Consider the following 19,958-nt stretch of genomic DNA (forward strand, 5'->3'; position numbering starts at 1 on the left):
GCAGCGATAGAGATCAGAGGCGCTTGTGCTCCGCGCTGTGCGCTGTGAGAGACGGGTGAGGAGCGGTTACTCTGCTCCGCAGCATCGGTTGCGACTACGAATGTGTTCCCGCTATGGGCTGCAATGGAAATGTGGCTTTCTGACATTTCTCATGAGAAGCGAGACTTTTGCCCCTTTCAGCCCTCGGCACGGCCGGTAGCCAGGCCGGCTCTCGCCTGCGCACCCGTGCTGTCTCCTGCCTCCCTCTAGACCCACCTGGGAGCAGATGCTCCTCGTGTGGTCCTTCCCCACCTCCCCTGGGAGACGCGCTCAGCTCCAGCCCACGCTGCGGTGAGGGTCTCCCAGTCCCTCTTCTCACAGTTCTCCATTTGAATAACTAGAGGGGGTAAATGCTCTTTTACTAGAGCAGCCAGTGCAAACTTGGTCATCAGCCTCTCCTTACTGAGAGCCCCTAAGCACTGGTGATTTTGTCTCACCTCTGATTTTAACCAGCTGCTCTTCCCAGACCAGAGGAGCCTTTTTCAACCCAAATTCCAGAAAACCTAGCACATTGCAGGGAAAAATTCCAGTTTTGACAAACCTGCACTTTCCAAAGTAGAGTAAGGTTGCCACATGCTCCAAAATAAAGTAATTAGGGAATTTTCATTTGGCTCCACCTGGCCTGGTCTTACTAAAACAGAATGTTCTGATTTTGCATGTTTCCCCCATTAAGAGCATGGCTGCTGTCAGGCTCCTCCAACCTCAGTCTGCTGCTGTGGCTGGCTCTGCCACCGACCGTCTCTGGGTGATGGCGTTGCAGGGGCTGATGCCGTGACCTGCTGCAGAGCTGAGCTTCATTTTGAACTGTATAATCGACCACACTTGTTTTCCTGCCTAAACAGGACTTTCGAACAGGTGGAGCTAGCTAGCGAGGTACATCCAATCGGTGGAGGTGCCATAAAACATTACTGTCAGAAGAGGAGAGAAGGAGCAAGGGAAGAAGAAAGGGATGTTTGGTTCGTGGTGAAGCACCTCTTTGTTCATATGGACTTGAGTTGAAATCAGTCCATAAGATCTTCATGGCTGCAGAGACCTGCCCTTGTTGCTCGTTTCCAGGCCTTGCTATGGCCCGTGAGAGCTCTGCTCCTGCGAGGACAGAGGAGTTTTGGGAACATTGACCCCTGTAGCACCTGGAGGCACACCAGGAAGGGCCAGCGGAGCCCATCACTGCTTTCATGAGCAAAAGATGAGTTGGGTTGGTTGGGCATGCCCAAGCATCTGCCCTGCTCTGCTCCTGTGCAGACATGGGGGATGTGGCAGGAGGGTCTGTCGCCTGTGGTAGGCAGAGGGCCGGGCAAGGGTTCCCGTGGCATGGACACTGCCAGCCCATGAACAAGCCTTATGCTTTCACTGTGCCCCTCAGTAGCCACAGGGTGTGGTGGGATGGCTGCTGAGGGCAGAGATGTTCATTCTGCCACGTCAGTACCAAAGGGTGGGATTTCCCCTGGGTTTCTATGGGTGTCCACTGGTGACCACAAGCAGGTCACTCTGTTGTCACTGAGGGAGGTGTTGGATATGTAGAAGAAAGGTTTTGGAGCACTCTCCTCTGCCTTGTGATAACAGGGAGAGCTCCTTGGCACCTGCCTGTGTTTTTTAGCAGCCTCCTCTTCCTGGCCTCAGGGGCAGAGAGGGATGTGCAGCCAGTGTGGGACACAGGGACACTGTACCTGCATGTCCCCTGGCCAGGGCTGGCTGGCATGCTGGTGCAGATCCTGCGGGAAGCGCCTTTCTCCCTAAGAAGGACCATGCAGTGCCTCTGCCTAGGTGATTTGGGGACCACTGACAAACCTGGCCAGTGTCCAGGTGGGGCACCCTCATTGCTCACCAAGGAGAAGTGGCAGAGGGTGACTTTATCTCAAAAGTCTTGTGAAGACTTTTCCCCTTCAGGTCTTTCTCTTGAGTCTTGCTGGGCATGTGTCCTGGCACAGCAGGACCTTTCACTGCACTGCTATGGCCTGACACTGGGAAATGCAGTCATACATCAAAGCCAGCAAATATGAAATAAAAAATGGGTTTTCAAAAACACTACTGAGGAAACAAAGCTTCCAGATCTTGTATAACCCTTCTTGTCTGGGCTGGTAGCAGCAAGTGAGCTTTGGATCCTTTGACCACTATTTTTAAGACATAGAAGAACATGATGCATTACAAAATCATAATGAACTAGTGGCCCTTTCTTTGGGAAGGCTTAGCAAGGCTTTGAGCCTGGGAAGGGGTGGCCATTTCGCTATGGGGATGTTTAGCTTTTCCTATGCACACGTGCCCCAATTTGGCTGTCTCACACACCTTTGGAGAAATCTTGTTTAGCGCACACTCAGTAGGGAGGTCAGTAATAGCTTTGCACCTCCCATCTACACTGGCCAGGGCTGGGAGGTAGGTTCCCCTGGGTGGCCCATGGCCCTTTCCCAAGCACTGAGCAGGAGAGCTGGGCTGCAGCAAACAAGCAGGCGTGGGAAGGGGTCGGTGACAAAGGTCCCACAGCTCATGAGGAGCTGGGTCTGGAGCTGGGAAATTGCTTGGCTGAGGGAGCTGTGGTTGGGGTGGGAGCGGTGCCGGTGTGGTTTGGTGAGTCCCACAGCTTCCTTGGTAGAGGTCTGTGAAATTTCCAGCCCTGCTAATAAATCACATGGGCATGATTATAATGACAAAGGAAATAATTACTTCATTGCATTTTCTTCTTAAGAAACTCATCTCATCGCACCCCAGTGCCTGTGAGCAGAGCGGTGAGGAGTTTGCAGGTCCGGAGCGTGGGAGTGAGTTCAGACTGCCGGAGCGCAGGTCGCCTGCGCCGCTGGCGCGTGCAAGAGAGCTGCAGCAGCCGGGGCTCGAGTCCTGCAGGTTGAACAAGGTCATGCAGAAGTTAACGCAGGGCAAAAACCTGTGATCCAAATCCTGCCTGGTGCTACGGAAGCTCTTCGTTATGTGGCTAATCCCAAATCACCCTCAAGTCAGCCAGCTGCCTGTGAAGATCTGCTGAGCACCCCAAGTCAGCAGGTTTTGGCCATGGACTAAGCCCTTAGCAGGACAGCAATTTCAGGGACCTGATCCAAGCCTGGCCACTGTATAAGCAATGGCTCTATTTAGTACGTGTCTATCTCAGCCCGCTGTTAGAAGTTAAAATCATTCCTTACTGATGGGAAACAAAACACAACTTTGAAAAAAATATATCCTTGTGGTGGGCTTTGTTTTGCATTTCTTTGTGACAAAAGTGATTAAACTGCTAAATCACAGCTGCTTTTCTCATAAAAAAGACAAAGCATCTTTAGATCCCTACATCATTTCAAGAGTTGCAGAAAGCTCTAGGTAAATGGGAGTGATTTGATCTATCTTGGTTTTATCACTATATCTCCTACACCCACCGGCGCCCGGGCAGCGTGTATTTGCTGTCTCATGGCCTAATAGCTTCCTGTGTTACTCATAACTTAAACACTGAGAGAGAGATAAGGGATTGGGTTTGGTTTGTTTCCTTTAAGAAGAAATGAACAGTAATAAATATCTCATTACCAGAAAGTGTCATAGTGAAAGTACAGAGCTTTCTCCTGGTCCACAGTTGGCTCTTTAATTTTCACCGTGGTTAAAGAGCAACATGAAAACCCTGAAAAATGATCCCAGTCACACTCATCTGAGTTTTCAATAACTGCTGGATCAGATAGGGCTGAGCACCTATCATGGGAGATGATCTGATAGGGGCAGCAAGCTGCTGCAGCCTTTGCTCGGCACGAATTATTCCCCGCTAATGTCCACTGAAAGGGTGAAAATTTGCTGCCGCAGTACCTGTGACCTCCGGTATCTCAGAAAGCTCCTGAGCCTCGGGCCCCGAGGTTGGTCACAAGGAACCCTGGTCCTGCTGTGAGCCGCTTCCCGCGACCATGCAGAGAATGCTGCTGACAAGGGTCTCCTCTTCCAACCTCGTTTCAAGGAGAGGTGGATGTCGGTGCCCCAAAAGCATGGGCTAGCCATGGAGGTGGCCAAAGGATCTGCCACACTGGAAGGCACTTGTGGCGCCTGCCAAGCCAGCCTGCAATCTTCTGACCATCGGGCTTCGTTCATGGTTGTCTCCCAGCTGGGAGTGAAGATGCCTCTGCTGCAACGGATGGCTGAAAAGGGCACCAAGAAGGGCTGCCCAGAAACGAAGCTGAGGGAGGCAGAAAGAGAGAGGACCACCAACCTTGGGGTGAGAGGGAGCGGTGCAGAGGGTGAGAGAGAAACAGTGAGTCAGGACTGTCCCCAGCCAGGGGATGTAGAAGACCCCCAGCAAGGCGAGTGTCTGCTGTGCTAGCTTCAGCCACACTTGGGATGTGAGTCTCTCTCCATCTATTCCCTGGAGTGGAGAATGGGAGACATTGCTAAAATCACCCCCCAGAGCCTCAAAAGATGATGTAAGCCAAAGAGGCAACACAGGCGGTCCTGAGTAAACCCTGACAACTCCACTGCTGATTGGAAAAGGCCAGCGACGGAGAGATGCCAGAGAGCACGGGCATCCGCGCTCGGTTCCGCGTCGGGGAAGGGCGATATCAAACCCAACAAGCAGCTCCGTGCTGGGCACTGGTGGCGGGGGTGATTTGGTGCCTGGGTTTGGATGGCAAATGCTTTTGGGGAAACCATGTTCTCCAGCACCTTGAGAACAGGAGAAGCGAATAAGCCGCATGCTGCTCATGTTTGAAAGGTCCAGGTACAGGAGTCAAGAGACTTCAAGGGAACACCAGTTTCTTTTTAAAATATATCTGTGACATAGAGCCAGGAGTGGGAAGTGGAGAGAAAAACTTGAAAAATGGGTGAGCAAACAAGAAAGGATCAGAAAGCAGAGAAAGTTCCACCTCCTAAAATTGCTAGAAAAGAAAGATCTCATGACTTTTAGGCCAATCTTTTGACACATGACTCCAGGTTTTAGAACATGTGGGGTTGGCAATACTGTAGATTATTTGTTACAAATGATTTACAAGGCCCTTCAGAGGGAAATAAATTTCACAGGACAGTGCCTCCAGGAAAATAATACGTATTTGGATGGGTGATTCATCATTCTGCATTAAGCACATAAGCTCAGATGACATCAACGTATACCTGATAATCTCTTATCTAAATAATTTCCCCTTGAAATCCTCCATCTGTGCAGCTTTGTGCTGTTGATGTGGGAATAAACTGTTGGGACAGAACTTCTGCTGGGGAAACTGGTCTTGGAATGGCATGGTCGAGATGGAGAGCTGCTGAATCCTCCCCAGAAGACCCCACAGCATGTTAGGTTACATGGAAGGCACCAGTGGTGCCAGGTAGCCCCAGAGAGGTGGTGGAGGGTAGGGGTAAGAAGCCTGCTCTGCATTTTTTGGAAATCTGTGTCCCTTTAAACTTTCTGGGGATGACCCACCTGGTTGTCTCTTGGCTTATGATCAGTAACAGAGCTTCGCCAACCCATGCTTCAAGATGGTAGTTATCTTCATCCTGAGGCATTTCACCAAATTTCTCCAAATCTTTTCTTTGTCACTGCCAGTCTTCATTAGCCATCCTGAGATGAGGTCAGGCCCAAATTCTGAGCTTCCAAATCATCTTCCACTGGTGATGCTGAAAACACCAAACAAAACCCAGACCCCAGAAGTCTCCTCCAAACTGCTTTTTTTGCCTTCCTCCCAGTATACTCTTTTTTTTTTTTTGCTGCTGTAGACACAGGGGTTTCTCCATCACGGGGTTCCAGGGGCCGTTTTGTTGTGGGCAATGCTGGCCATGTGTAGGTCGTCATTATTGCATGCTGTGTGTTGGGGCAGGACAGCTCCAGCTATGACGGGAGTAGAGCTTGGAAAGACTGTCATCAGTTTGGACCTGGGCCCCTTGGGAGTCCTACAGCCCCATAGCATCCTCCCTTTACGTGTCTTACCACTGTGTTGCAAACGAGAGACCCTCACAGGGCGATGTCAAAGATGCATCTTTTCCTCTGGCCAACTTGCCACTGTGGTCTGCGCACAGCCGGCAGGGACCTGGCTTGGCGGGATGTCGTGATGCTTGTGCTACCAAATTCAAGAAATTAGTCACTAATTATAGCAGCCACCCACAGTGTCCCCAATAATGTAGTATCTGAGAACGTGAACCCCGTGAATCATCTATGAATCCACATGTAACTCCGGTAAAATAACAGGAAATATAGGCATAATGAGACGTCACCCCGTCGCTGATGATGCCGATAGTATGTACCGTGCTTGTTCCTTTGCCATGGAAACAGGTTTGGATGGGACCCAACGAGGTAAATGCTCTGCAGCTACCTCTCTCTTGAATTCAGGCTGCAGGTTTGCAGGGTTAGCCGGAGCCCCACGCCAGCAGCCCCACAGCTCGCAGCCTGCTGGACCTCAGCTAGCCCCGAGCGGTGGCGAGAACGTCTGCGGAAAACTTCCGTCCAGCCCCAGTGATACCCCCCGTAGCGACGGTCAGCCCGGAGCGGTGGAGGCATGCGCCGGGCTCTGCGTCTTGGCGAATGCACGGAGCCCCATCCCGCCGGCTCGCCGTGCAGGGACCCATCCACTCCGGACCATCTCCGGGATGGAGAGGTGGGGAGCAGCTTCCCGCAGCGCCAGCGGCCGGGACCCCTTCCCCGCGCAGCTCGTGCTGCCGACGCAGTTTCTGTGCCGGTGTAGCGTGCGGCGGCGGGGCACGGCTGCCGGTAAGCGGCGTAACGGGAGCCTCTCAGATGTGGTGATTCTGTTTTTCTCCTGTCTTCTCCACAGGGGAAAGCTGCAAGCAGAGCTCGCTGCCAGCAGTTTTGATGTGTCGGGAGAAGGGGGCTCGCAGCCCGGGGAGCACATGAAGCGTCTGCGTGGCACGGCCGGCAGCAGGGACCAGTCTTCCTTCCACCCCACGTCTGTCCCAGGGGTGATGGGCACAGGAGCGGTGTCTGGCCCCGTTTCAGGCAGGCTCCCCTGCCCATCAGCACCCGTGACACTCCCGCTGTGCTACCCTGTGAGCCCCACCGCCCACACCCACGGAGCTGCTCAGCTCCCTGGCTCCTCTCCATCCCTGCCAGGAGCCCTCGCTCCCTCCCAGCTTCTTCCCTCCTCCTCCTCACCATCCTCCTGGCACCCCACGAGCCACTGTCCCCCTCACTTTTCCCTCTCCGACTCTTCAACAAACCCCATCTTGATCCTCCCCATCCTGCCTGCCCCGTGCTCAGCCTGCGTGGCTGCACGAGCATCTCTCCATTAGCATGAAATTCAGCAAACCCAGGGTGTTTTGGAAGGGCTGAAGGGATCTGTGAATGTGCTTTGAATATAGCAATGTGTTTTGGCTAAAGGGAACAGGAGAACATTTTGAAAATGTCAAAATATTTTGTTCAGGCATTTTTTAAACAAAATGTTTCACTTGGTAGTTGACAAAAAAAAAAAAAAAAGGAAAGAAAAAAAATTGGTTCAAAATGTCCAAAGCAAAACCTTCCCACTTTTGTTCTGAGATGTCACCTGCATGTAAGAATTCAAATTACAAAGACACAAAAGGCATTTTCAATAGTAAATAATGTCCAGGCACCCATGGGAGTTTCTTCGGTGGAAGTCAAAACGTTTCAAAGTGAGTCAAAACAATTTCTGATTTTATTTTTTGCCCTGTTTCTCTTGGCAGAAAATAAAAAAACTGTCCTTGCTGGGCCTGGATCAAGGACTCCTGTTCATTTTTTATGTTGGCTGCTAAGCAGAAATATTTATGACAACATGTGTGGCTTGCGAGGGAGCTCAAATCTACTTCTCGTATTAGAGAGGGAATTAATGCTGGGGTCAGGTCCTCCGCAGTGACCCTCTGTCTCTCTGCTACTCTACTTTGTCTTCTCAGCCCATAGGACAAAGGGGCCAGAGAAGACCTCTTTTCTCTGTGGCTAAGTTTGCTCCATCCCGTGCTCTGCCCTGGAGATCCTGTAGCTTTTTTGCAAGTGAGGCTGCAATTTTTTTGCATTTTTCAGAGCCTTTCTTATTTCCTAATGTATCTGGCTGTCTGGCCCTTGTCCTCCTGTCCCCTCAGCTCCACCAGCTCTCCTTGAATACCACCGGTGGGAGAGAAGCCCAGAGCCGTGGTCCATCCCGCCCCGCCCAGCGCTGGCTGCATCGAGCCCCTTCTGAAAAGCCTTCAGAGGACACACATCCCACTTTTTGCCTGGTTTTCTAAGGCAACCATGGGCTGCAGTCGTGCCAGCTGCCTAGTTGTCTTTCTGCCACCTGTCTGTCTGTCCCCCACAGAGCTTTTAAAGCCGATGACTAATTTCAAGCAAACTTGCCCTAAGGCCTGGAGGTGGAAAGCTCCTACAAGCACAGTGACAACCGGGAGCAGCACTGGGAGGACCAAGCAGGAATGGGTGATATCATGGCGCTTTGCCTCCTGGTGGCACCTCCAAGGCTTGGGTGGCTTTTCTGGTCCTGCTCACCGTGAGCTGTCAGATGAAACCTACAGGTGAAACAAAACTATTCCAAGGCAGTCATTTTTGGTTAAACAAGCTGTCCAGGTTCAGTACAAAGAAAGTGCAGAGAAGAGCCCTGGGTAACCAAGCCACGTGGTGGGTTTGTGCTTCACACCAGAAGGTCTGTCTTCACACCAGAAAGGTCAGGGCCGTGTTTCTGTCCATAATAACGTTTTGCTGTTTTACTGCACGGTGGAAATCAGCCAGCCGGAGGGTGTCCCCGGCCAAACCCCCCAGCCCTGGGACCGGGTGGGTGCCTGGCTGCGGTGGCTCAGCTTTCTTTTGGAGTGACAACCCAACCCTTCGAGCAAAACCCACAGCACAGCACCCTTGCAGGCTGGTTGGAAAGAGACCTTTGTGTTGAGGTGAGCAACGCCTGAGTTTTGCTAAGGCATATTTTCCCTGTTAGAATTACCAGCATTTTGATCAACATTTAATAGTCACCAGGTTCTAGAGACCCACAGGTTTTTATCTTCTGTCTCTTGTGGTGTTCAGGGGTTTTGCGGCCGTTTTGCAGCAATTTTGCAGATCACCGTCTGATGTATCACAGCTTGCCCTTGGACCACGGTGATGTGAGTGTAGTTTTGAGTGTGAACTCCAAGGCAGACAGCCCCATCTTTCCTATCTGTCTCTATACTTGGTCCTCTGAATTCTTGAATTGTCAGGATTGTCCGGCAAGTCTCGATGATATCCAGTGTTTTTCTTATAGCTACAGCTCCCGAAGCCGCACTTGTACGAAAAATTCATATACAGTTGGGAAAAAATATTCCAGTAAACCTGGTTAATGTTTTTGCACAAAACTCTCAAGTGGTGAAATTTTCAGTTCATCAGAAGTGCAGCTGCTTTGTGAGCCAGAACAGTTCACTAAAACGTCAGAGCTGACATGCACCACAAAGATTCAGTTTTTATTCTGCATCACCTTTGTGTCCTGGTGTTTGCAAAGAGAAGAACAAAGTGGTGTGGATGTAGTTTAAAGGCCTGGAAATGTAAGACAACCAGAGGAAACTCAAAGCATCCATAAATGTTAGAAATGTTGATGAGTGTACCTCTAAGAAGCAATCAGAGGCAGACCACATGAAGTTTACCATCATCTTTAATTAATAAGGACAATTATTTGGCACAGTGATATCCAAGCAGGCTGATGTGCTGCGATTTGAAAGAAATCTTCTTATTTCTTAGGCCTGACGTGTATCACCTCGTCCTTAGTTTGGAGCGTTTAGAGGGACACCAGTGATGAACTGAATGACACCAAGATCTTCCATGTTACAGCAGAAGCTTTCAGAATGAGGGACTGATGCCTGTGATGGCTGGGCAAGAGGGACTGACCGGGACAGGACTTGTCTGCCTGCTCCATGTCAACCGCATTTATTCCTGCTGCTCATGTCCGACTCCAAAAACCCTCCCTGCAGGCTGGTCCTGACCCTGGTGAGCTTCCCTCAAGAGGACCTGGGCCAACTCTTCAAGCTCAGCCGCAACTTTGCCATCCCAAAGCAGCCCATTCACACCCTTAATCCTGGACCCTCAGGGTGCCAGGATTTGGGGGTTTTCACTCTGTGTCAATTTTCACATTGGCCCAAAGCAGAGGACAGGGCAAAACCCTCAGGAAACACCATCTCAGCGCCGTGAGGAGGAGGAGGTGGCCAGGACATTTGTTGGTGTGAGTACAATAACAGGAAGAAAAGTGCAAACATAGCCCTTGCACCGGGGTGGAGGACCGGATACAGCAATGAGAGTAGAGCCTCCCTCGGTTTTGAAGTTGCCTGAGGAGCACTGCTCTTTTCATGCCGAAGGTAAAAGGAAGAAAATGTACTGCGCAAATTTGGCCCAGAGATGTCTTCAATTCATGTTGCAGCTCACACAGTCCATGGTCGTGGGGAATAAGCAGTTGTGCCCGAAGCCTCCATCTTTGCCATCATGCAAAGCTGCTGTTGAGGGTCAGGTGGGTTTTCCCATAGGAGAACAGCCTAACAAATAACCAAGAGGGCCTCAGAGCCTCTGCAGGAATTGATCAAAACTGATGTAATGACAAGAAAAAAATGCATGGGAGAGGTTTTAGGATATAAGGTCATTTCTGGCTTTAGTACTCAGTGTGAGACCAAAGGGGATGGGCCCGGAGGTCTTAGCATGACCCTGTCTCTCTGTGGTTTTGAACGGTAAAATACAGCTCAGCAATGGGAGCTCAATGGTCTTTTCCAGTTTAGTGCCATGGCAAAAATACTAGGAGATTAATGCCAATGTCTGGAGATATTTAATAGGAGGGAAAAAGAAAGAAGTAAACCCAAGTGTTTGGAAAGCAAAATTTGACATATCTAATCAGAATGTCCTGTGACAGTGGGGCTCTGAACATTCCTCCCCACCAGGACCCCGCATTTCTTCTCTGAGGAGAAGCAGCTCTGCTAGGCATCCTCCATGGACAAGATCTGCTTTTGGCAACAGTTAGGGAGAAGAACGGGGATGGAAGATGGGAAAGCATCAGCTTTTGCTCTTGGATATCAGGCAGCTGCTCCTGCCACCAGGGCATTGCAGGTAGGATGGTATCCTTGATGGTAGGAGGATACCATCTCTGAAGCAAGCCAGGAGCCTCCGGGTCTTTCTCCGGGGAATCCTGGTGGCCTGTTCCCCACATTTGACTCTCAACATGTTCCTTCAACAGCTGTGAAAAGCAAGGGGTCATAGGGAGTAGCAGTTCCCCACCAGTGATTGCCACATCTTCTCCTGTTTGCCAGACATGACCCAGCTCGGTGCTTGGGTCACAACAGGAGCTCTCTTGCTTGCGCTCATCTTTCTACCTCCTTTTACAGCTCCTTTCACCAGCACCCACTACATGACATCACCACGGTCACAGGCTTCCCCAGAGTCCTGGAGTTCAGCTCCCAGCGACAGCATATCTGTGGCAGACCCCATCCTGCAGTCCTCCAGGCAGCTCTCCTCTCCTCTCCTCTCCTCTCCTCTCCTCTCCTCTCCTCTCCTCTCCTCTCCTCTCCTCTCCTCTCCTCTCCTCTCCTCTCCTCTCCTCTCCTCTCCTCTCCTCTCCTCTCCTCTCCTCTCCTCTCCTCTCCTCTCCTCTCCTCTCCTCTCCTCTCCTCTCCTCTCCTCTCCTCTCCTCTCCTCTCCTCTCCTCTCCTCTCCTCTCCTCTCCTCTCCTCTCCTCTCCTCTCCTCTCCTCTCCTCTCCTCTCCTCTCCTCTCCTCTCCTCTCCTCTCCTCTCCTCTCCTCTCCTCTCCTCTCCTCTCCTCTCCTCTCCTCTCCCTCTCCCTCTCCCTCTCCCTCTCCCTCTCCCTCTCCCTCTCCCTCTCCCTCTCCCTCTCCCTCTCCCTCTCCCTCTCCCTCTCCCTCTCCCTCTCCCTCTCCCTCTCCCTCTCCCTCTCCCTCTCCCTCTCCCTCTCCCTCTCCCTCTCCCCCTCTCCCCCTCTCCCCCTCTCCCCCTCCCTCTCCCTCCCCCTCTCCCTCCCCCTCTCCCCCTCTCCCTCTCCCTCTCCCTCTCCCTCTCCCTCTCCCTCTCCCTCTCCCTCTCCTCTCTCTCTGTCATCCTGACGACAGTAAACACTTCCTCATCCCGCTGCTGCTTGTGCCCATAGCTTAGCGGATGAGATGGCATGTTTGATTAGGCTCCTAAATCTGCAGTGATTCCTTGGTTCACCAGTGGCTTATTTTCTCTCCACAGGCAGCTGCCCCGCATAGCTGCCCATGAATCACAATGTCGCCAACGCACTTGTGTCCAGAGCAGCCGGAGAGACCCATCCTGGCTGGAGACTTCCCAGTGCAGAGTTAACCGGGGGTGGTCGGAGGGATGCTGAAGCTGGCAGCTGCCTAGTGAGCAGGCAGGGGGGTGGAAAAAAGCACATTTATTATTCAGCATCATCAGGAACGGAAGAGGAACAAAGGATCCGATCCACCTGGGAGGGAAGCGAATACAGCTAATGTCAGCGCTGGATGCACAGGCAGAGAGGAGTCTTTGGAGGTTGGACTAGAAGACCTTCAGCAGTCCCTTCCAATCTAAATTATCCTCTCAGATGGGACTCAGTCAGCTGCTGGGCAATCCGACTCCCCAAGACTGTATCTCAAGAGCTTCCTCCCCGCCAGCCTCGCCGGCAGCTTTCCCCACTCCCCCTCCTGCCTGAGCACAGCAAGGGGCTGCACAGGCAGGTCAGGCTCTGGCTGTGCTTCTCGTCAAAGCTGCCAGTGAACCAGGCAAAACTACTCATGTTGGAAAGTTTCCTTGTTTCAGGGGACATAAGCCAAGGCCTTTGATTTTCACTTGGAGTCCTAGCTCATTTGCTCTCCAGGCTCGGCAGAGCTCTCCCTTCAGGATCTGCCAGGTCACTGCGTTGCTCCCACCACAGTCAGATACCCCTGATGGAGCCAGTGTTCCCAGCTGTCACCTGTGGCAAAACCACCTTTTCCCTGTCCCGCGTTTTCAGAAAAAAGCTGTGTTTTCATCTTGAAGTGTCAAGCCAAAATTGTTTCCAGTTTTGACAGCCGTCTTTCCGTATTTCAGCCAGAAGTGGGCCTGTTTGTACCCAGTAGGAGCCATCGATCAACGTGTAGGGGCCGTGGCTTCCCTAAAGCATCACCAGGCCCCAGAGCTCAGCTGGCTTTCAATGCCGCTGCTCCGCCTCACTTCACAGAGAGCTCTCTTCTTCCTGCCCGAAAGGAGCAACGAGGAACCTTGCGCAGTTCAAGTGATGAGAGAGAAATCGCATGCAAGGCTGCACTGGGGTTAAGTATGACATACGTAGAGTAGCAGGTCATATATATGTGTGTATATAGAGAGACATTACCTATCTCTTTTGTGCTGCCACCCATTCCTGTAGGGCAGCTGCAGTGGTAGTACCACAAAGGGTTTGTCTGTGCACCACTAGAGGCCAGTGTGCACCTTGAATAAAGAGCCCAACGCGCTAATTGATAACTAACTGCCTGTTGGGAGGACAATGTTTGGTGCTGGATGAGGTCTTGTTGCACCGGGGATGCTGGCCGGGTCAGGGGAGGCAGCTGCCCACTGCTGGCAGCCCGGCGAGGTGGGTAAAACCTTCCAGCTACCGGCCGTGCGTAATCCTGGCAACTTCGGGCAAAAGCCCGCTGCACCGTGGTGGTTTGGGCATGGTCCTGCCTGGGACCTGCTGCGTGGCCGGGGCGTAACGCAGCCGTAGCATCCTCTCCTCCGGCCCTGCGCAGCCGCGCAGTCCCACCCCCCGGCAGCCAGCCCTGCCCTCGCCGCTCTTCGGGGGCCGCTGGGACACCGCGATGGCAGAGCGGGTCCCGCCGCTCCCCTCCCCACGCCGCTGCCGCCCCGACACCAGGCTGGGGCAGCAGCAGAGCTCCCGGCTGGAGGTGGGCAAATAACCGCCTGCCCGCTTCGCTGGCTGAGCTGCAGACAGCGAGTTTTGGAAAGCCCTGAAAAGTAAAATCCATTTCTGGGGAAAAATGGAAGACCGTTGCAACGCTTCGTTTAACTAAAGATGGAGTGTTTCATGTTGTTTCACAGAAGTTTTCACCTCGACGTCGGCAGTAGCAGCAGCAAATTGAGACGCCTTTCTCCATACGAGATCATTTTGACACGATAACAGCAGAACCTTTGTTTGGTGAATGTCAAAATGAAACATGCAGCCTTTTAAAATCTGTTCTGAAATGGGTACACTCGAGCTCGGGTTATTTGCCAGCCCAGACCCACGGGGGGTGCCCCATTTGCAGTGGGGAGATGAGGGGGGGAAGATGGGCAGGGGAGGGTGGCACTGGGGTGGGAAGCGGTGCCAGAAGGGCAGTGAGGAGGGAGTGCTTTGCTGGGTGAGCTCCTTGATAATGCAGCTGTATTTTGGGAACTCTTCATTCACAGTTGGTGTGTTGTTTAAAACCTTGTTTATCGCTTGGCTGCTTTTATCTCTGGGAGATGCAGGAGACCAGAGCATTGCTCCTGTGTGTAACACCTTCCCTCCTTTGGCCATCCTGGGGAAACAGGGAAGTTCAGGAGTTGACTGTCCGGTTGGAAACCCAAAATCTAATATTCAGCCCTAAGTCTATTTTGTTTTGTTTTTTTTTTTTCTGTGGAGCAGAAATAAAGACAAAAAACAAAATCACGGTAGTTTTTTTTCTCAGAATCCTTCCAAAATCTTTTCTTTCCGCCTCTTAGGTATGTAGTTGCACTCCTGTTCACTACCTGGAAGAGCCAAGATTTACCTTGACATGACAGGTTAGTGTCCCAGGAATGACCCCCTGGGTTGAGACCGAGAGTCCATGCCAGTGGTCACAGGCAAACACCACAAAAGCAAGAATGGGGCAAGTGTACATGATATCCCATACCGACCTTCCATCTGCTTTCAGATCAGGGGATTCTCCCTCTTGCTTGAAAATAAGCATTTTCACTTGCCCTGTGCTCCAGAGCAGCTACTGGCAAAGAAGACCAGGGATTTGATATAGCCCAGTGCCAGCGCACCGTGGTCAGGATTGCCCTGAGTGACCCCGGGTCAGAGGAACTGTCGAAAGCAGAAGAAGAGCCGCGCAGGAGGGCTGTGTCCTTGGGGTGCCCGGGAAGGAGACCTGCCCTGGCTGTGTCCCTGGAGCAGTCACAGCTGTTGCTGGAGACGTGCAGGCTCCGAGCGGGCTGGAGCTTTGAGTTTTGTTGAAGTCTGATTTCGGTTGGAACAGGACAGCCCCCGTGTCAGGCTGGGGCTCGCTGCTGCCTGCAGCTTTGCCAGCCGGAGACCTTGTGGGAGCAGCTGGTTTGTTTAACCTGGGACACTTCAGCTGGGAAACGTCGGGCTGAATGAACTGCCTCTTCCCGCGGGACTTCGCTCCCCGCGGCTCCACTCCAGTGCAGCGAGAAGAGGGTCGAGGAAGAAGGAAAGCTGCTGCCCTTTGCTCTGAGCAGCTCACAGTGCCCAGCGCGGCCGTCCCGGCATCCCCACAGCCAGGGTACATCATCTCCCATGGCTTTCTGGAGCTGGGTGCAGCGCTGCCATGCTGGGATGGCTGCACCTCTGAAGGAAGCTTTGCTGGGCACCACACAGGGCTCCTTGTGCTGACCAGCACAGCCTTGGTGGGGATCCACTGGGTGCCAGGGAGATCTGCAGATCTGCTGGGCTGGTGTACACCATCTGAGGGCATCACCGGCAGCCTCAGCTGGCATGGTCTGGACTGGCCTTGCCATGCTGCTCTTCTCCTGGTGCAGAAAGGGCTGTTGTCTGCATCTGGCAGTAGAGTGGGAGCCTGAGGAGCATGTGGAAGGTGCTTCTCCCACCTTACTCCATGTCCATCCTCTTGCAGGACCTCTCATGGTGATGCTTCTGTGAGCAGGGAGCTCCTGATCATCACTATGTCACACGGGTGGAGCACGGAGCTGCATTATCACAGGATAAAAAGCATGGCGGTTGCCTCTTCTTCCTCATCCAGAGACCTGCCAGGGAAAGATGCCCCGTGGCACCATGTGGGACTTGCAGACCGCCGTGGTCACCATCATCCCTCCAGCCTGGGAGCACTGGAGCCTGGGGCCAGCAGAGGAGCCCAATGGAGCTGCAACCCCACATTGCTTTTTCCTGAGAACCCACGTGAGCAAAAGCTCCCCACGGGAGGACTCAAGGTCACCGTGTCGGGGCCAGAGCAAGCGGGGAGCAGCCCTGAGAAGAAACAACATTGTTAGACCCATCTCACTTTCCCCCCGCCCCGAACCCCAAAGCTTGTTGCCGGGAACGGTCTGATGGAGGGTGCTGGGGGCTGCGCCCCAAGGGCACGCGTGCCCCGGGGGTGTTTTGCGGGCAGCGCTGCTCCGGTCGCCTGCCCACATCCAGGGCTGCGCCAGCGCTGCTGGCAGGAGCTGGGCCCCGCTGGGTGTCTCAGAGCAGTGCGGCCACACAGGGGTTAACCGGGATCCTCTCTCCATGCTCAGCTCTCCTGCCAGTCTGCTGAAATCCACTAACAGAATTAGCCCTGGAAATTTGTGCACTGCACTATGTAAAAAAAAACACACAAAAAAACCCCCATGAAATATATTTAATCTCTCATTTCAGAATTGCATTTGACATCTAAGTTAAATAAAATGTTCCTGAGGTCATTAAAAATCAGAAATAGTACAAGATTTGGGTTTACCATAGTTTCAGAATGAATCAGGTTTCTGAACTTGTTTTAATCTCTGTATAATTGCTTTGCTGTATACGGTAACCTTTAGAAAATGAGTTTAATAATTAGTCATCTCAGACTAGTTAAAGACAACATCCTGCCCTCAGTTCAGTTTTATTTTCAACAAAAAACCAATGCCAAAGTAAATTCTTCACTATAGCTGGAAACATAGATTCAGGCTACATGTTCGGTAGGTGAAACAGCTTGTGTTAAGCCCCCTAAGAGTTTGAAAGTTCAGCAATGCTCATCTTGATGGCTTTTCACTCTCCCTTCGCAAGAATCATAGAATAGTTTGGGTTGGAATGGACTTTTGCAGGCCGTCTAGTCCAGCCCCCCTGCCATGAGCAGGGACACCTTCGACTGGATCAGGTTGCTCAGAGCCCCGTCCAACCTGACCTGGGATGTTTCCAGGGATGGGGCATCCACCACCTCTCTGGGCAACCTGGGCCAGTGCTTCACCAGCCTCATTGTGAAAAAATTCTTCCTTAGATCCAGTCTAAATCTACGCTCTTTTAATTTAAAGCCACTACCCCTAATGAACTGAGGAGGACTGGAAAAAGAGAAGAACTGGAAGAGAAGTGGAAAACATCAAGAAGCAGTGCCAGCCATAGCCGGTCCCTTGGCCCTGCCCCTCCTGGGCGCGGGGCGGGGCGGGATCAGTGCAAGGAGAGGGTTTGACTGGATGGACCTCATGCCTGGACCCCCTCTTTTCCCAGGATGGCAGCCTGGGATCCTGATCCCAGGCATAGTTTCCAGCACCCTTGGGCCCATGCTTGGTGCTTGCATTGCCAACCTGTAGATCACCATGGCTGGGGCATGATCATGGTCCTGGTCCTGCTCACACCAGAGTCTCCCCTGCTCCCTCAGTGCCTTGCTCATCTATATTAAAATCTCATCTGCTCTCCCCATCACATTTCATGCCATCATGCCAGTCTGGATCTCTCCTGTGTTTATTAGTTTCCCAGTTCCCATACATCATCCTCCCTGGAGGGACCATATCCTCCAGGTCAGCAGCTTGGCAGTGTTGGTCGCCCTTTGGACCCTTGCCACTCCTGCAGCATGGGCATCCTTCAGAGTTTGGTACCTGCTCCCTGGCTCCTCACAGGATGTGGGAGAGCATCCCACATCTCCAGGACTGCAGTGAAGAAAGAGGCAAAGCCCAGACGGCGTGTGCTGTGCACGGACACTGCAGGGATGGGACACCCGGTGTTCCCCAGCTGCTGTGTCCCGCAGGGTTGCCCTCACCCTTGGGAGATGGAGTTTCATACCAACACTGCCGTCAGCTGTCCAGCTCCTCTTCCCTCTTGACTTCTGGCAGTCTAGTGCAAACCTGAACCGCAGGTTGCCTTCACTGTTGCAGATGGCAGTGGAGGAGGAATGTCCTCCTCCAGGCTCCGTTTCTTCATCACACGGGAAAAGGCATTGCAAATACATTCCTCTACATTGTCTTGTGCTTTATTCAGTTTAAATTTCTAAAGGGTTGGACCTGCCACCATTTCCTTGGAGTGATTATTCCAGTATCTGATAGATCTCACTCTGGGAAATGCTTCCTGCTACTCACCTTACATTTTCTGTTTCTTAATTTCATCTCATTATTCTCAGCTCTAACGCCTTGGCTGGTGGCCATCCCTCTTCTCTGTGCTGATAGAGCCTCTGGTTGGATTTGCAGGAGCTCTTGGCATTTACTGACCAGGTCATTCCCACCAAAGCCAATGGTTTCTGTGGTGCACAGGCTAACGGCAAGTGCTCCTGCCTTGCAGAGACCTTCTTGGTCATCCTGTTCCCCTTGGAGGGACTGTGCTGCCCTCCTGTTCACCTGGTGCCTTCATAAATTGGTTAACCCCACTCTGGGGGCTTCAGGTTACTGATCCAGTTCCCAGCCCTGGAGCGCCCATTGAAGTCAGTGGAAAAGCTCGCTTCAGGGGTGGGATGAAGCTGTAATCCCACAAATGTGCTCATCTTTGGATCAGGAGCACTCAGTGCTTAAATGTCTCTCGCAGACGGCTGAGAGTGTGTTTTGCTAAAGCAAACTGCAATTACATTTAGTATCTTCAATTTAGCTTGGCATGTTGCCTCTAGAAAGAAGAGATGCCTTGTATTAAGGGCTCTGCAGCACAGACAGTATCTTTGAGCCTCTCCTCCCTCCTCTTGCAGCCTCCCCAGACCCCCTCCCAGGCTGCACGACCAGGCGAGCAGAGATGATGGCAGCAGGCAGTCCTGGCCAGCAGGAAGGAGCTGCTAATGCACAGCTATTTCTGGCACAGCGAGGAGCATTGTACAGCACTGTACTGACCGAGGAAATCAAACCAGAGCCTGTGTGGAGACCAGAGCAAATCCAGGAGAAAAGGCCAGTAGGAACCAGCTACTTCACTACAGAAACCGGAGGAAGCAGCTCACCAGAGCGCAGTGATGGATTTTCTTTTCACTGTCATCATGGAGTAAAGGTATAATTGACATATCCTCTGTGTTGTCCACGTGCCGTGCAAAGGTGAAGGTCTCCTCCCTGTATGTCGTCTTAGGGAAGAGCAACAGACTGAAGACAAGGTGATGAACTAGATCCACCTTTGGCTGCTTTCTCCAGGAAGTTATTTTTGGTTCAGAAACATTAGATGATCTGATAAGTCCTTGGAAATGCAGCAGTCAAGTCCCTTGCCCAGTCCCACACACTGACAGTCATGGTGGCCTTTTCCCCATCACCTTCCCCTCTCCCTTTCTTCACAGAAGAAGGGAGTTTCTTCTTACAGTTCTCTAACTTTTACCGTACATGAGGCCATGAATTTTCTCATTAGCCCACTGTTAACCTGGACTTTGGGAATAGCCATGCCATAAGGAAAGATCTCCCTGGGCTCATGGAGAGGAGCAGACTCCCTAATGGGTCAGCCGATAGTCTTCTGATACAACCTCATCGTGTCAATGCAGGTAACTTGCAGGAGTAATTCTGTTGCCAAAATTTTCTATGATACTCTTTCAAACCACTCACAGCTTAGGTCAGTTTTTGACCGCACTCGTACCCCATGGTCCTCTTACACCACAATCCACCACGTGCAGCAGATCCTGTATCAGCCATTAAAACGTTCTCACTGGAAGCCAAAGAGAAAACAGGGGTGTGTGAATAAAGTGCCTTACGACACATATCTACAGTGTGGGTGTCCCATAGGTCCCATTGCATCCATGAGGAAGTCTCAGCTACCCCATGTCATTACTGTTATGCAACACATCTATGTTTAGACACACAGTCTCTTCCTAGGTTTCTGGAGCCCCAGGACCCATCAGGAGCAGTAGTGCCATGTGTTTGTATAGACCTCAAAGGTAGAGCAGCTCTGAGTTTTTACAGAAAATTTAAGCAGTGAGAATGCTGATATCTGGAAAGGCTGATGGTTGGCAGCAGGAGTTTTCT

The 19,958-nt window shown here is 52.0% G+C and overlaps 1 protein-coding gene across 1 annotated transcript in view; it reads right to left on the minus strand.

The window, feature by feature from the left end:
- Positions 1 to 19,958, minus strand: part of LOC309410731 (ER degradation-enhancing alpha-mannosidase-like protein 2) — a gene marked incomplete at both ends in the record, with an annotated part of 96,187 nt that overhangs the window by 6,058 nt on the left and 70,171 nt on the right. The gene's annotated exons all lie outside the window — the stretch shown is intronic.

This window comes from Phaethon aethereus (genome assembly GCF_964289735.1).
Source record: "Phaethon aethereus genome assembly, chromosome: 16".
NCBI classification, from domain to species: domain Eukaryota; kingdom Metazoa; phylum Chordata; class Aves; order Phaethontiformes; family Phaethontidae; genus Phaethon; species Phaethon aethereus.